Raw genomic sequence first — 13,187 nt, 5'->3', positions numbered from 1 at the left:
GAGAACACCGGAGTCTTCGCGTTAACTCCCTTTAGCGCCTCCGAGAAAGCCAGAGTCTTAGCGTTATCTCCCTTTGGCTTATCTCCTACTTCCGTAGTTGGAACTTCCCTCTGACTGGCAGGTTTCGAGGTAGTTGCTACCTCGCTATTGGAACCCATCTGTCTTACAGCTTTGGGCCTACTTGTCTTGTCTATGCGACTGCCCTGCCTCGCGGCTCTAGGACTGGGTACTTTCTGCCTCTTGAAAGCAGGCTTGTCGCCTTCTGCCGAACGTTGCCTCTTCATTCTGCCATTCGACGCTTCTTCCTCCTCGTACCGGTTGCAGAACCGAGGGTTTCTCGCAGCAAACCTTTTGAACTGCCTTCGACCTACTTCTACCGCTTCATGGGCCCATTCCAAGCGCTCGATCTCCACTTCTGTTGGGTCGACCACTGCTCCCAAGCGTTGTACAATTCTTAGTGCTGCACGGTACTGCGAGAGAGCTCTTTTACTTCCTCTGCTCCGTACCCTTCTCCACTCTTCTACTCCGTTTTCATTTGTGTGCTTCTCCAACACGGAGTTCATTGAATCAGCACTACTCTCGCTCCCCGAGTCCGACGCATCGCTTAATTCGTATTTGTCGTCCCTGGATTGCGACTCAGTCCTCCTCTTTACATCCTCCTTATTACGTTCAGGTAATGAGTTGTTCATCTTGGTCGTACGACCACCTGCCCGACAAGGCGGGCTCAGCGGTCCAGTATTATATACGGGGAAAGCACCGTCCGCCACAGCAGCGCCCCTTACTGCGGTAAGGCCATAAATACTTCCCGAGATGGCCCGGTATCGGGAAGGCTCCGTTCGAATACAGCCGAATTTATCCCCTGGCTGCAAATCTTCCAATAGGCACGGTCCGCATAACACCCTGGATTAGGGGTTGGCAGTTCTTGGTCACCGACATCCCGCCGCCCTCCTATGAGGCGAAACGGCGTAGATGTCAGTCCTAAACAGCTCCGCCTCATAGTCGGGCGCTATGGAGTTCGGCTAAGCCCTCACACCAACGACAAGGTGCCTACCCTAGTGAGATAAATCTTAAGTTTTTTCACAAATTAAATTATAAATCTTAAGTTAAATTTGTGAACGCAATCATAATATTTGACATTAGATTTGACAACCAACTAATATGTCAATCCATCCTGTCGCATTTCAGAGCACGGAAAAAAGTATTACGATATTATATCTATCTTTGTGGCTACGTGCGCGAGAACTTTCTTTACTTTGGTGATCCTTTGTGATAGTGACATTCCAAGTAATGTGCGAAGAGCTACCTCACGTGCTAACCGCACTGATGACCAGAGACAGACAGATCAAGAAAATAGTCGTATTGCTATGTCAGAATTGTGTTCTTTAGTGAGTGACAATGTAGGAGATAGGCTTAGAATGCAACGAGTTCGTGCACATCAAACACAACAACAGCAAGCTAGATATAATGAAATTGAGCGAATCCGCAGACGCAGTGCTCCTGTGATTCTTGAACGAGCTGCATTCCACTATGATCCGGCAATTGATTATTGTGCCGACAAATCGGTAACAATTGGGGAAATGAAAACAATTTGTAAATATTGTAAGGCGTTAAAATACACTGGTGAATCTACTGGATTTTGTTGTGCTGAAGGCAAAGTAAAATTGCCACAATTGGTCCCACCACCATATCCTTTACGCTCTTTAGTTTCTGGGATTAGAAATGATTCTAAGCACTTCTTGACCAACATTCTATATTTCTGATGTTTCCAGATGACATCATTTGGTGCTACACATATTATACAAGACAATTTCATGCCCGCTTTCAAGGTATTATATAAGAATATTTGTTTATATTATTCAAGTTTGTACTATATCGGAAATAATTAATGGACAAATTTTAAAAAATTACAGATTCAAGGACAAATTTATCACTTACTGGGAACTCTGTTACCACTACCTGATGCAGATCATCAATTTTTACAAATTTATTTTATGGGAAATTCAGATGCGGAAATTAATAATCGTTGTGCTCACAAACCAACAGTGAAGAGAACCATTGTCCAACAATTACAAATGTTTCTTCATCAGTATAACAATTTAGTAAACATGTTCAAAATAGCATTGGATCGGATGCCATCTGATAGCCATAATATTATTATTCGAGCTGACAAAACACCTGCCGGTGAACACACAAGGAGGTTCAATTCACCTACCATTGATGAAGTGGATGTTGTCATTGTGGGAGAAAATTTACAATCTAGAGATATTGTGCTTCATCGTCGGAATAGTGATTTAAAACGTGTATCTGAAACACACACGAGTTATGATGCACTACAATATCCTTTGATCTTCTGGAAGGGGGAAGATGGATACCATTTTAATATCAAAATGGTAAATCAAGTAACAGGTAAATGAATTGAACAAGATTAAATAATATTTTTAAATTCAATTCATCTAAGTAACAATTTAAACATTTATCATTTTTGATTGCAGGTGCTGAAACCAACAAAAAAGTTAGTGCTATGAATTTCTATTCATACAGACTCATGATCCGTCAAGGTGAAGTAAATCATATTTTGATGTGTCAACGACTTTTTCATCAGTTTGCAGTTGACATGTATGTCAAAATTGAGACTGAACGATTGACATACATCCGTTTGAACCAACGACGGCTACGGTCAGAGGAATACATCCATCTCCGCGATGCTATAAATGCTGATGGCAATGTGAATAATGTAGGAAGAATGACAATTTTGCCAGCTACTTATATAGGAAGCCCACGCCACATGCATGAATATGCTCAGGATGCTATGTCATATGTTAGGCATTATGGCCGCCCAGACTTATTTGTTACATTCACATGTAACCCAAAATGGTCCGAAATCGAGAAGGAATTACTACATAGCCAAACACCAGTTGATAGACATGACATAACTGCCAGAGTTTTTAAACAAAAATTAAAATCTCTCATGAATTTCTTAATAAAGCATTGTGTGTATGGCCGAGTCCGTTGTTGGATGTACTCTGTAGAATGGCAAAAGCGTGGATTGCCACATGCGCACATTTTAGTATGGTTAGTGGACAAAATAAGGCCCGATGAGGTTGATTCCATAATTTCAGCTGAAATTCCAGATGAAATAGTTGACCCAAAATTGCATGCAGTAGTTACCAAACACATGATACATGGACCTTGCGGACATTTCAACTATAACTCACCCTTTATGGTCGACGGTAGGTGTTCCAAGCGATACCCAAGAGACCTGCTTGCTGAAACCATAACGGGAAATGATGGATACCCATTGTATAGTCGGCGATCAGTTGCGGACAGTGGCGATAGGTAGTTGTGAAGGTAAGAGGACAAAATGTTGATGTAGACAATCGTTGGATTGTGCCATACTCGCCAATATTGTCCAAAGCTTTTGAGACTCACATCAATGTGGAATATTGTAATTCTGTGAAGTCGATAAAGTACATATGTAAATATGTTAATAAAGGTAGTGATATGGCTGTCTTCGGTGTAACCAATGCAAATGATGAAATATCACAGTACCAGATGGGTCGCTATGTAAGTAGCAACGAAGCTATTTGGCGTATCTTTTCATTTGCGATCCATGAAAGACACCCTAAAGTAGTCCATTTGGCAGTCCATTTAGAAAATGGTCAACGAGTTTATTTTAATGAATCTAACGCGGCAGACAGGGCGGCACATCCACCGTCGACAACATTAACAAGTTTCTTTATAGTCTGTCAAACTGATGATTTTGCTCGCACTTTGCTGTATGCTGACATGCCACGCTATTACACATGGAACGCATCATCGAAATCGTTTCAGCGTCGAAAACAAGGAACACCAGTTGAAGGACATCCAAATGTATTTGCTTCAGATGCTCTGGGTCGCATCTACACAGTACATCCAAATAACGATGAATGTTATTATTTGCGGTTGTTGTTGGTGAATGTTCGTGGTCCGACATCGTTTAAACAACTGAAAACAGTTAATGGACAGCTGTGTGCGACTTACCGTGAGGCATGTCAACTATTAAATTTACTTGAGAACGATTCGCACTGGGATGATACGCTCAAGGATTCCGTAATATCTTCGTCGCCGCATCAAATTCGTACATTGTTTGCGATTATCATATCGACATGTTTCCCCTCGAATCCAAAAGATTTGTGGGTTAAGTATAGAGATGACATGTCTGAGGATGTTTTGCATCGTGTGCGCCGTCAAACTTTGAATCCTACACTACAAATGACTGAAGAAATTTACAATGACACATTGATCATGATAGAAGATATGTGTTTATTGATGGCAAATAAAGTATTGTCGTGTTTGGGAATGACACCACCCAATCGTCATATGCACGATGCATTAAACCACGAGTTGCAAAGAGAACATCAGTACGACATTGAAGCATTGGCAGAAACAGTTCGTACAAATGTTCCACAATTAAATCAGCAACAAAGAATTGCGTACGACACTTTGATAGAAGCTGTGAACAGTGGATCTGGTGGAATTTATTTCCTTGATGTTCCCGGAGGAACCGGAAAAACGTTTTTAATTTCATTGCTTTTGGCGAGGATCAGATCGCGAAATGATGTTGCTCTAGCGTTGGCTTCATCTGGAATAGCTGCAACTCTGCTAGAAGGCGGGCGAACTGCACATTCTGCCTTGAAATTACCACTAAACATGCAAATCACCGAAACACCAATTTGCAACATCGCCAAAAATAGCGCAATGGCCAAGATCCTACAGGTATGCAAATTGATTGTTTGGGATGAATGCACAATGGCCCATAAGAGGTTACTGAACAGAACGTTGAAAGATCTTCGTGACAACCAAAATATTTTCGGTGGGGCCATGATTCTGTTGTCAGGTGATTTTCGTCAGACTCTTCCAGTTATTCCCCGATCAACTGTTGCTGATGAACTAAATGCATGCCTAAAATCATCAAATTTGTGGCAGTACGTAAAGACACTCCACTTAACAACTAACATGCGAGTATTTTTGCAACAAGATGAAACTGCAAATGTGTTTGCGAAGCAGTTGTTAGACATTGGAAATAATAAAGTTGCAGTGGACACCTCGACCGGATTCATTACATTACCTACAGATTTCTGTCACATCACAGACTCAAAAGTGGAGCTTATTCAGCGAGTTTTGCCAGATATAGCGCAAAAGTTCAATAACCATAATTGGCTGGGTGAACGAGCAATATTAGCAGCGAAAAATAAAGATGTCGAGGATCTTAATGCGACCATCAGAATTTACTTCCAGGATAGTTGGTTTCCTTCAAATCAGTCGACACCGTAATGAACCAGGATAACGTAGTCAACTATCCCACTGAGTTCTTAAATTCACTGGAATTGCCTGGATTACCACCTCACAATTTGCAGTTGAAAGTAGGATCAGTTGTCATCATGCTGCGTAACATTAATCAACCTCGACTATGCAATGGAACAAGACTGGCTGTGAAAAGACTGATGAATAACGTCATTGAGGCGACAATCATAAAAGGAAAATACAAAGGAGAGGATGTCTTGATCCCGCGGATACCGATGATTCCAACGGACTTACCATTCGATTTTAAACGCTTACAATTTCCAGTACATCTGGCCTTTGCGATGACCATAAATAAATCGCAAGGACAGTCGTTAGAAGTTTGTGGAATCAACTTGGAGTTTCCCTGTTTCGCGCATGGACAATTATACGTCGCGTGTTCGCGCGTCGGAAAACCGCCTTCTTTGTTTATTTACGCACCACAAAACAAAACAAAAAATATAGTTTATGAGAAAGCTTTAAATTAATTAACAGACTGTATTTTAACAGTGTGTGCTTGTGAATATCAAATTTAAACCTTATAAATAGCCAATATTTCAGGAAAACTCTGTTTTCTAAGTAAGCAACATGATGTATCGAAAATAATAATAAAACTTCATGATTTATTCAATAAATGCTTTTTTATTAAATACGGATTCGATTTGTTTGTTTTAAAATCATTTTATACAAAAGATTAGGTCTTTTATTTATCAATGAGGCAGTACGAAGTCTGCCGGGTCAGCTAGTCTACTTATATTAATTCTGACATAAATAATAATTTCGTAAAACTAGCTACCTGCTAAGTGATTAGTAGGTTTATTTACAAGTGCATATATGTATTTATGTTGTAGTTAAGTTGACCATGCATGTATACACAGGCAGGCGCTGGCTATATACAATTGTAGCACGTACCTGCTGCAAGTAAATGTAAGCAAGTTGCTCGAGGGGTCAGGTCTGAAATGAGTTAATATCTTTTGAGCCACAAAATTGTCCAACATAAAATAAAAAGGGTTTTTAGATGAAAGTGTATCGCATATTATTTTTATTTTTTCGAAAATATTCGTGGATGAAAACAGTATATAATAATTATTTAAAAAATTCATGTTTTATTCATTATTTTGAATTTTTATAAATAAATATTTTTTAACGCAGTTATAAAGTAAATATTATTACCTTCAAAATAAAACAATAATGAATAAGATACGACGAGTGAAACCAAAGATATAGCATTTTGAATGTGGCCAAGTTTACTTACCCATCAAATCTGAGGACATGCAGATCTCTGAAAAAATTTTTTTTTGAGGAAATCCTGATATATGCGTTGACTTAAATTGCGAAAAGATTCCAAAAAATAAATTTGGTGTCTTTTAAAAAGTGAAAATTTTTTTTTCTACAAATTCGTACGATTTGTAAAATAATGACCCATATGTATGTATACGATAGGTATCATGGCGGAACGATACAAAGTGGCAGCATGGTGACATACCCACAAACATAAATAGAAATTATATGTACTTTGTTTTTGTAAATTCGATGGACAAATTTCAAAATCGTACTGCGCCGGAAGTTGATGTTTCAAATCAAATAGAAAAAGTTTATAATCAGCTGTCCCATGCTGCCACCTTGTATCGTTCCGCCATGATAGGTATTATGACATAGACGCAAATTATAAATTGACTCAAAATGGAGATGTTTTGATGAGAGATTTAGAATGTTGATTGATGGTCTAAAAAGTGAGCGGCTTACAAATAAAATTAATGCATTTTGACAAAAGAAAACAAATTTCAAACATGTAAAATATAAACATAAATGAAAGATAAATTTACTTGATACTATTATGGATATATGTGACTGACTGAAAAGAAAATTTCATACCGTGTAGAGTATTTACATAAATGAACTTACATAATTTTATATGAAAACAAAAGAGAGTTAGGAACAAGTAAAGATGTCTAAGTTCGGGTGTATCCGAACATTATATACTCAGCGTGAGCTTCAATTGTACATTTTATTTCAGATAAATTACTTTTCTACATAAAACGTGGCACCGCTCGTTGAAAAAAATGTCTCCCCATTTCCACTTACAATAAAACTTGATAAGTGAAATATCATTGATTCAAAACTATTTTTTGCTAGGTTATAGCTTATTATTCTAGTCTACGACTCTTTTCAATTTGTTTTATATAAAAGTGGGCGTGGTCTTTAACCGATTCCGTCCATTTTTACTAGAAATATTTTCTGCTATAGAGAAAATTTGTGTAGCCAATTTCATTAGGACCCGTTAGTTTTTCTTCGAGTTATGGCTCCCAAAACATAGAAAATTGCTTAGTCATAAAAGGGGCGGTGTCACACCCATTTTTTTAAATTTTAGTGTTACCCAATTTAATGTTATAATTCAATTTAAAAAGTAAAATTCTATTGATACAAAGCTCTTTTTCGCTAAGATATAGCTTATTATTTTCGTCTACACCATTTTAAAAATCTTTTATTTAAAAGTGGGCGTGGTCTTTAACCGATCTCGTCCATTTTTTCAAGAAATATTTTCTGCTATAGGGAAAATTTGTGTAGCCAATTTCATTACGACCCGTTAGTTTTTCTTCGAGTTATGGCTCCCGAAACATAGAAAATTGCTTAGTCATAAAAGGGGCGTTGCCACGCCCATTTTTTAAAATTTGAAGTTTTTCCTATTTATTGTTATAAATCCACTTGGGAAATGAAATACCATTGATATAAAGCCTTTTTTTTGCAAAGATATAGCTTATTTTATTCGTACACGACCCTTTTAAAAATCTCATATATAAAAGTGGTGTGGTCCTTAAGCGATTTCGTTAATTTCCTTCAAAGCATTTCTTATAGTAAAGGCAACCTCTCTGCCGAATTTTGTTACGATAGGTTTAATGATTTTTGATTTATAATTAATAATATCTGTAAAATTGATTTTATCACAAGTGGGCGCTGCCACGCCCATTTAAAAAATTTTTTACAAATTTTTACCAAGAGTCTCAATATCAATCCACACGTCAAATTTCAACATACTAGGTGTATTATTTACTAAATAATCAGGTTTTTTGTGTTTTCCAAAATGTTATATATATAAAAAGTGGGCGTGGTTATCATCCGATTTCGCTCATTTTCAATAGCAATCTATTCTGGGTCCAGATAAGCTCGTGTACCAAATTTGGTGAAGATATCTCAATATTTACTCAAGTTATCGTGTTAACGGACAGACGGACGGACGGACATGGCTCAATCAAATTTTTTTCGATACTGATGATTTTGATATATGGAAGTCTCGATTCATTTATACCTGTACAACTAACCGTTATCCAATCATACATATTATGAATATATACTAATTATATATATATTTTTTTAATTTGACCCTTTTTTCAAATAATATTCATTTGTATTAATTTTTCTTTTTAACTTTAGTTTTTAGATATCTATATATATATATTTTTTTCAAATTAAATGCTTTCTTTTTAAGAAGCATTTTAAATTCTTTTTGCTGATTTATATAAAACGGTATATATTTTTATCTTTTTTTTTTGTTTAGGTATGAAGAGTGCCTTAAAGTACCGTGTATAACAAGGTCATCCACAGCCTTAGAAATAAATATTTGCAATGTTTGAAATTTATTGAAAATGATATAATTGTTTCTTACAGCATCAAACTTTGTGCAGTGAAAAATGAAGTATTCAGCAGTTTTTATAGTATTCCGCTTACTGCTATAAAATTATAACTACAGATGCACGTGTATAGCTTCTCATATGCGCGTGTATTTGTGAGCGACACTTCCACAATTATAACTGCCTACTTTTGGGAGCATCTCAGATAAGATATCTGCACGTGTTTATGCGTCTCTTCTTTGCTGCGTGTTCGTACATAATGATTGATTTATTGATGTGCATACAAGTCACTGCTTAGCATCGGCTTAGAGATGATAGTATCCCTTAGTGCTGTTAACATTCGTCACAGTATTATAGATGTTACATCGACCTGAAATGTTTGCTTTAAATTGGCTAAGATAGTCTCTTCCATAAGTACATCCTGTCAGTTATTCGTTAAAGAGTTAAGTATCACTTTCATTAGACCTTAAACTTTGTACATTATATAGGGGGATCTTCATCATCACAACCATTATTAAAAACGGAAGAAAAAGAAAGTCTACTATTAACATCTTGTTTACAGATATTACCAATAATCAATTTCACCAACTCTGGTTCAGTTGGTTGAATTGAAAACTGTCTTGGAATCTGTTTCTGGTCGTTTTGTATTCTCTTGCCTAGTTTTAGTTAATTCATTGTATTTTTATTAGTTACTGATTTGCTAAAAATTTTATTAACATTTTGAATATTAGTTTCAATAGAACTAAGATCCTCGAGCACTAAAAGTCTACTGGGATTTTTAATTCAATGTCCATATTTTTCATTAGCTTCTCTATTGGAAATTTTTTTCCATGTCATGATTTTAGTAAGATTTTTTTCATTTAGACATTTTTGGCAAATTCTATTATTTAATGCATTATGCCCCTCACAACCACATATGATACATATATTTATATCGTTTTTACAACTATTCCCACATCCTTCAAGATTTCCACAGATAGTACACTTACTCTGTGATTTGCACAATAATTTTGTGTGGCCTAGTCTACCACAATTATAACATTGACCAACTTTCGGTATATAATGTTTAATTAAACGGTTTTATTTAGCTGGACTTGACGGCTGGTTGGTTGGTTGGCACGAATTTTGTAATTGAAATTTAAGTAACTTCCCGATAAGCTACAAGGTTGAAACTTGAAATATAGTTCAGAACCCGATGGCAATGCAATAATAAGAAAAAAATCGCCGCTAGGTGGCGCAAGGATCAAGATATTCACAAAAATCGTATTTGTGGTCCGATTCGCAAGGATCGAGATATTCACAAAAATCGTATTTGAGATCCGATTTGGCTCATATTTGGAACACATAATACATACAAGAATAGACAGCGTGTTATGGTCCACTTGGGAGATTCACCCTTGGAACCATATTTGGAACACAAAATACATATAAGAATAGAAAGCGACCTAGGTGGCGCAAGGATCGAGATATTCACAAAAATCGTATTTTTGGTCCGATTTGGCTCATATTTGGAACACATAATACATACAAGAATAGACAGCGTGTTATGGTCCACTTGGGAGATTCACCCTTGGAACATACCCGTTGGCTAGTGATATGTGTAAAGGTCAGGATTCACCCCCACTCATGGTTGCTTGAAGTGGTTAAACACTTTCCTGGTTAATTTCGTGCGGGTGGCATCGTCACGAATTTCATATCATCAGCTGATTTTGTTCTTCCATTTCACTGGTATCGAGATTGTCAAAAAGAGATGAAAAAAAAAAAAACAAAAAAAAGCAAAAACACAATCAACGCAGTGGTAATTACTTGTTGCCGTGATGGGGAATATTTTGTTTTTTTCAGCGCTTTAAGCTAATTCTATTGGCAAATCCGGTTAACTTAGCGCATAATTCTCTCACAATACAAAAGTTGCTTCTCTAAATCCCATACGCCTATCATCAACACGATGACTTTGAAATCTGAAAATGTTACGTGTGCAGGGGTATGAGCCAACCATGAGGTTGAACGAGACGATATAGCAATAAAATATCGGTGTATCGATTAATCGGGGGATCCAGATAACGGCAGCTAGAGATAGAATTTGGGTCCCTTCTTTCTTTTTCGATTGGACACGAGACGGAGTTGATTGGCGTGACTGCAGTGGAAGCATTTTGAAAAGAAACATTTTAGAATCCAACTGGGAGAAGTGAGTGGGAATCACCGCGGTTTGGTATCTGCGTCATCATCACCTTTGGCCATCACGACTTCATTTTTCCTTGCAATTCGGAATTTTCCACAAACGAACGCGGATTATTCGTTTTGTGTGCAATAAATCATGCTTCTATTGATTAGTTCATTAAAGTTGCTCTCTAGATTGGAAATACCCGTATGCAGGTGCTACAAGTACTTCATAATTGTTAAATCTATTGGTTACTCGGACGCATAGTGGTGCAGTGAAATAGTTGGTTACTGAAAGCGGGGATCAAGCCAAAAAGAATTAACAAATGTGATTAAAACCAATCAGGGTAATACCGGAAAAGCAAATTAAACAAGCAGCAGTAGGAGAAGAATAGATATAAAAGTGCGAGTATCTTATCGGATACCCCAGAGTGTGCGCTATAAGTTGCAAACGAACTGCGGTCGATTAATTAAAATTTCCGAAACGGTAATAGCATTCAATAAATTTACTTTGCTAGACATGTCGCTGCGCCAGCGCATATTCAGGATCCTCCAAAATACTACCGATCCAACGGTACCGTCAGGCTCAAGGGCTGCAAACCACCACCAACTGCGCCTAGTAATACTATGCGCCAACCAACATCGCCAGTGCCCACAACAACCACTTCGACCGCGCAACAACCAAAACCAACCACCTCATAAACTACACCACCAGTAGCCACCACCACTAGTTAGCCACCACCACAACCATCAACATTGCGTGCCAAAACCGAGCACAACCACCATCGTCGCGCGCCAAAACCGCGCACGGTCACTGTTAACCGCGCCAACCAAACCCGCAACAACCACCCAGCTGCAGCAACAACAGTAGGGCCGCCGAATATAGGCCTGCTGCAACACCAGCTGCAACAACAACAGCAGGGCCGCCGAATATAGGTCTGCTGCAACAATACCAGCTACAACAACAACAGCATGGCCGCCAGCTACAACAACAACAGCAGGGCCGCCAACCATAGGCCTGCTGCAGAACCCGGCCACAACAACCGGAACCACATCTAATGGGTGAGTCCGTTACTTATACACTTGATTAGAAACGTACTATTATCAACAAAAAACTGTAAAACACCATTTACAATTTGTCGTTTTTAGTTATAATATGTAATTTTACTAAAGTTATGTATATTAAAAAAGAAATAAAATAAATATGTAAATAATGAGCTTTGTAAAATCGCGATTATTTTGCTCAACTTCTTGGGGCTGGGGGCACCTCAAAACGCCATCCTACGAAAATAATATTTGGTGGTTCTGGTTAACTCTTATAAAGACAACTTTTCATTGCTAGGCCATTACAAAAAAAAAAAAAACAAAAAAAAATTCATAGTGTATCACTCCACCCTAATATACATACCGGCATATACACTCATAGTGAATATATTTATATATAAGCATATTACCAAAGAGGATAAATATAATAAGAGCCGTCACTCGTTATTTTTTAGGCATTTACTCGATGTAAACTATGGGTAGTCGCTACTTTTTTTTTGGGCGAGATGTTTATAAATGTCTTCTATACATTTTCATCGCGTATTTGTGTTTATTTTTCCGACTGTATTTAATTAATTATTAAATTCTCTTTCCAAAAAACACGTTTGCATAAAGTGACAACACCGCAGGGATAAATGGAAGGCAATTAAAAAATGTCTCTCATAAAACAAAAGTAGCGACTACCTCATAGTTTACATCGAGTAAATGCCTCAAAAATGATTTGATATTACTAGAAATACACATTTAAATACCATGATGTACGCTTACATGCACATATACTTGTATTAAAATACGTAAGCAAACCGGACCCAAGCAAGCCAATTTTAAAGATCACTATAGTTATAGGTACGGATGAGGCCTAAACTTCTAAAAGTTTGTAGATATACCTTTTTTTGTTGTACCTAGTGAAAGGGGGAATTGTGTAGATGCGGAAGCAATGTTAAACTAAATAAAACTAAAATAAGTTACCGTAAAATAAATAAGTCTAACTAATGAACAAAAAGAAATTGATAAATACAATAAATGAACAAATAAGGA

At 37.2% G+C, this 13,187-nt stretch overlaps 1 pseudogene; it reads left to right on the top strand.

Annotated features, from left to right (window-relative positions):
* The first annotated feature begins 3,175 nt into the window (after window positions 1-3,175).
* LOC137248843 (uncharacterized) lies at window positions 3,176-12,121 on the top strand (annotated as a pseudogene).
* The last annotated feature ends 1,066 nt before the right edge of the window (window positions 12,122-13,187 follow it).

The sequence above is a fragment of the Eurosta solidaginis genome, chromosome 4, assembly GCF_040869045.1.
Source record: "Eurosta solidaginis isolate ZX-2024a chromosome 4, ASM4086904v1, whole genome shotgun sequence".
Taxonomy (NCBI): Eukaryota; Metazoa; Arthropoda; class Insecta; order Diptera; family Tephritidae; genus Eurosta; species Eurosta solidaginis.
The sequence above is the reverse complement of the archived record's forward strand: the minus strand, read 5'-3'. Positions and strand labels throughout refer to the sequence as shown.